We start from the raw sequence: 5,720 nt of genomic DNA, 5'->3' as shown, positions 1-5,720 counted from the left end.
ACTTATTCGTTGTTTTGCTAAATTATTCACTATTGTTATAAATGAAAGATTGAAGAAATGGTCTATTGCGAATGATATTGTTAGTGACGCACAGTTTGGTTTTAAAGCTAATTATAGTATTGTAGATGCAATATTTTTATTGAATTCCTTTATCGAAAAACAATTGAAAAATAGATCTAAACTGTTCTGTTGTTTTATTGATCTTCAAAAGTGTTTTGATTCAATATACGGGAATGGCCTTTGAGTTCAACTTGTTAAAATGGGGATAAGTGGAAGATTAATTAATGTTGTACGGTCTCTTTTAATGATGTTAAATTGTGTGTTCAACATTTGAATCAGTTATCCGATGTGGTGTACGATTGTGATATAGGATTATTTCAAGAGGAGATAATGTCTCATCTGCTCTTTCCTATGTTCATAAACGATGTAGAACTACATTTATAACAAGATCCAAATGCCTGTTTTTTTCTAGATCAACTTTCAATTTATTTATTACTTTTTGCAGATGATGCAGTGCTTTATTTCCAGAAACTGAAGAGGGCTTACAAAAATCTTTGGATAATTTTAAGACATATTGTGATAAATGGAAACTTAAAGTTAATATTGTTTAAAACAAAAATTATGATTTTCAAGAAAGGTGGTAACAGCAGAAAGACTAATTATTGTTTTAAGTATGATGAAGAAACTATTGAAATTGTTAATTGTTTTAACTATCTTGGACTTGTATTATCTAGCGGTGGCTCATTTACAAATGCAATAAAGACAGGAAAAACAATTAAACCCACGAGCTCTTTACTTTCAGTAACTAGACCATTAGCAATACCAGCAAAAATTATGTTTAATCATTTTTACAGTCATGTTGCATCCATACTAAATTATTATTACAGAGTATGGATATTTACAATGTCTGAACAAATAGAAAGGGTTCATAGGAAGTTTTTAAAATGGGTTTTAAATGTAAAAATGACTACATGTAATGCTGCTTTGTACGATGAAACTGGTCGTTTTCCGCTTTTTATAATACGGCAAATAAGAATTGTAAAATATGTTTTGAAATTACACTTAGAAAAAAGTAATAATTGTTTGCTAGTACATGTAATTTTGTCACTTTAAGAAAATTGTATATAGCACGTTATTACTATAGGCATCCCAGTATGGTTAAATTTATTGATCTGTTAAATACATGTAATACAAATACTTTTAATAGATTAGCAATGTTTTGTAATAAAGCATTTAGTATTAGAACTGGAAATATGAATAATATATATGACTAGTATGATAACACCAAATGTTAAACTTGTATATTTGTATGCTTGTATTTTCACTCTCGCTGTATTTAATGTATGCTGTATATGTGTGTAATGACGAGGAACTATTATGTTCAAGTCATATTGAATAATAAAATCTGTTCTGTTCTTCTGTTATTTATTACAATATATACTTATATAATCAAATACTGGTTTAAATTACTGAATACGGAGAGTAGTATTCTGAAATGCATTAACGATAATGCCTGTGATTAATGTGAAAATGGCAAAGGTAACTGGCCATGTAAATTTTAAATTCTGTTTGCGGTATTTGCTTTTGCCGGACTATGGAATTCTCTCGATAGTGTATCGGTTACAGGAATAGATGTATCTAGAAATTGTGTGCTTAGAATCTATATTCATATTAAAAACCAGTTCTGTTTTGAATTATATTTGGACAGGATTAACTGTAAATCATCAAAAAGCGGTCTTACACGCCTTCGAGTGGCATTTCACCGGCTTAGAATTGAGTCCGGAAGGTATGGCCGATGCCATGTATAACGTCACGAAATGACATGCCGTACAGCCATTAACGACTGGTGTCTTCTAATTAACGCTTAAATTTAGTGCAACACTTTACGACGTTATGACGTAGTTAGTTTTGAACAATAGCACTAGGTTAATTATCGCATTCTATTGACTGTCAATCGCAACACGATGGAATTCGTAGTTATATAATAATTATCATTATTGTTAGGTTGTTAAAAAACTAGAACATAACTAAGAGCACTAAATTCCAATACCAGACTATAAGGCACCAACCAAGGATTAAATTATCAGCAAGCACTTATCAACACGTGAGGTAACCAAAATGAGTAAACTACATTTCTATGCTCAAATAATTAAACCATACTAATAACGTCTAGACCCTATAGGTCATGTAATACACTTTCCTGCAGAAAAACAAAACAATTGAAATTGATTAATATATAATTTGTTACAGTTGTACGATCTTTTTCCTGTTCTACTTGATTGTTATATGTTCACTTTTGCTATTATCTGTATTGTTTAAGTTCTTGTTTTTTGTAACTTAAAATACATTTAACATACATTTATCATCATCCCTGGGATTGGGATAATAACTGTTCCCATAATGCCGCATGAACGAATATAGATGGCTGAATAATGTCTTTAACTAGTGTAAATCCAACAATTTCCTGAAATTTTCAATGGTATATACAATGTACAAACAATCCTATGACTTTTCTTTTGGCTAATTTGTTAGCACTTCAGATTCAATTTAATTATCTGGAAATCGCTATCACGTAAGTGTGTGTTCATTACATACTTATCGATCCGGCATAATGAATAGATGTATTTGCCACCTGAATAGTACTTGCCAACCGGAAGAGATGCTGTGTATAGTTAATATATTCCTAGTTCAATTAAGTTGACTAGTAATTGAATCGCGGAAAGGTGTGGGAATGCACTTAGGAAACAAAGCTTACAAAATCTGTTTTGCATCACAATTAACACATTTGTTTAATATTTTTACCAGTTACTTTCAAAAGGAAAGGTAAATGAGTGTATATTTACCATGTTAAAAGCTTTGAATTAAGATTTTTACGACAACGACATTTCCTTTGCAAAGGGAACACGCCTGCTTATGTTGCCTGACTAATTGTGAACATTTCTTGAGATTAACAATGATTACTGAACATAAATATAGTATTGTTTCTCTTGTATGTTTGTAGGTCATACGTGTAAATTAATAATTCAATCATTTGCGAATCATAAATCTTGTTATCTTTTGAAAATATGGTGACTCAATACACAAAGTTTGAAACGCTCCTTGCATGTATTCATCTGATAAACTGTATCCCGTGTGTCTGTGTGTCCTTTGATGCTTAATGTCCACTTTGAATGCACTAGGACGCTGACATTGGGTACCGCGACTATGTGAATTTCTGCTAATGTAGTAAATGACGGTCAACATCTACTTATTAAATCATTGCTGTTGAAATAATACATACTTCATTGTAAACATAATAGATTATACAATTTAAAAGATTATAATGAAAATTGCGCCACACTGAGGTATGCTTCACACATGTGTTTATTAATCATGAACAATTAGTAGGAAAGAAAAAAGTTGCTTGTAACAATCCATTGAAAGAACCAAACGGTCTTCTTTTACAAAAGCGTCACCTGGACTAAGTTTGTTAAAAATTGGTATGTTTTCATATTGAGGTATCAAAACATATCATAGTAGCTCCAAACAAAAAGTCCATGGCGTATTAAATATATGATTTAATTCAGCTCTCTTGTAGAATGGAGCCTCTGTCACATTAGCAGGCGAGTTATAGTGGGCGGAATTATTCAACTTACCTTGGGGAACATTTTCATGTTACCATTTGTTAATATTATTTGAAAGTAACATTATATTCATTTGCTTCCTCACTCCTCGTATGTCAAATGCAACACTGCCACTTGATGTTGTTTCACTTAACATGCGGAGTTTAGTGATTCTCAGGTTACAACGCGGAGAAATCTATGAATCGCCAACAGCTATTTTAATAAAACAAGCGTTCCTGGTAAGGCTAACGCCTAACCACTTGATTGCTTAATTCGTAAAGACGGTAATATACCCTCTTGAAAGTAAAATTAATATAAAAACTGCTGTATCACAAAGCTGATAATGAAACTCTAGCTCTTAGCAATTCATCTGTGAAAAACAGTTGTTACCTTATTTATAAGAAAAATTATCAAATATCGAGAGACCCCGAAATAAATAGACCCATTTATCTGTCTCTTGCAATTTTACGACTTCTTTAACGACATAGAATATGAAACTGAACAGTTTGATTTTGTTAAACCTTCAAAGTTTTTATTGAATGAGATACAGCTTGAACAAAAAAAAACACAATATTTTACCAATATGCAAGAAATATAGTTTTATCAGAAATTCTTTTTATTGACTCACAGAGTTTTATACAGAGAGCGTTCAGATATATGTGTATAAATGAAAATACACATTGATGAAACAACTCACGCTTAAGCACAGCTTTCTTTTGTTAATGAAGGCATTTAAGGGTTACCGGTATCTTGTTTATGTGGTCGCCTTGAAATTGTATTACATATGTATTTGATTATCATGTAGTCCATCATTATTGCTTCACATGTGTGCAATCACTATACAAATTTGAATTTTACTTAATGATTGGAGTATAATTGCGTTTCACATAAGTTTTAGAAAATAAAATGTTTGTGCGCCCAACGGAGCGTAAATGGTGAGTGTTCAGATGAAATTAAAAGACATTTTGTATTTCCAATTTTATAATTAACAGCATCTAAGTATTCAATAACTCTAGTGACCTACATAAATTTCCTTGGATAATATCAGAAATGTTCAATTTATAAAAAAGTATGGGACAGTCTTTGTTATATAATACTCAGGTTTTTTTTAATTTTTCATCATAAAAATTTGTCATAATTATTCATTGTTCAATCGCCATTAAACTGGTCAACCTTTTAAAATATACAACTAATTATGTTGAATTATGTTGAAAGTATTTAGTGTCATAAGGGACAATTGCAACAAGTGATATATTGATATTGATATTTTGCAGATAGATTCATACAGCTTATATTGACATGATAAAACTTTAGGTAAATAAGAAGCAGGCAAAAAAAAAATATTCAGTATCTTTTCTCTTACTGATTTTCAAAGACATAGTTTCAGTATCATATATCCGTGGACTATATGTTTTATCATCATTAAATATAAACAAATTTAATATCCGGAAAAAAGTGATCCCTTGGAAGCATTAAAAACAGCAAAGTTACATGAAAATTGCTGATTCGGTTTGATTGAGTCTGTACATAAGGAATAATGAACAAGATTGCATTTTAGAAAAATGCTATGCCACCGCATTAATACAACACTAAATAGTAGTGTAGGAACAGATTTTTTTGTTTATATACAACTGAAGATTGTCATAATGCATAGATTCCTGACCTATCTAATTCTTATTATCAGATTAGTGGTTAAATCTATTGTTAATCCAATAAAAGAACAGAGTAGGAATATATCAATGCACTTGAGTCTGGTGAATTTAGTGGTGAAGGTCATATTTAACACAGCCTATATTTCATGACTACATCGAGGACAACACAGTAAGACACTTGTCAAAATCTAGGTCAACTGATATAAAAATTCACTTTACATCCTAATCTTTGCACATGGTTCAAATTTCATAGTTGTACATCAAAGGACAAGAAAGTAGGTCACTGTCCCCTTGGGCAAGGCAAAATTTTGACCCAAGGGTTTAATTCAAAACAATCTTGATACAGGTCCACCAAACAACATTTCAAGTCAAATATCTAAGCTGTAGCTTTCTCCCATTCAAAAAACATTTGTTTTATTTTCTGTTTTTACTATGTGTACATAATGAGAATCACTGCCCCCAGGCA

The sequence above is a fragment of the Ruditapes philippinarum genome, unplaced genomic scaffold (assembly GCF_026571515.1).
Source record: "Ruditapes philippinarum isolate M1 unplaced genomic scaffold, ASM2657151v2 ctg5540_1_1_1_1, whole genome shotgun sequence".
NCBI classification, from domain to species: domain Eukaryota; kingdom Metazoa; phylum Mollusca; class Bivalvia; order Venerida; family Veneridae; genus Ruditapes; species Ruditapes philippinarum.
Note: the sequence above shows the minus strand (reverse complement) of the source record.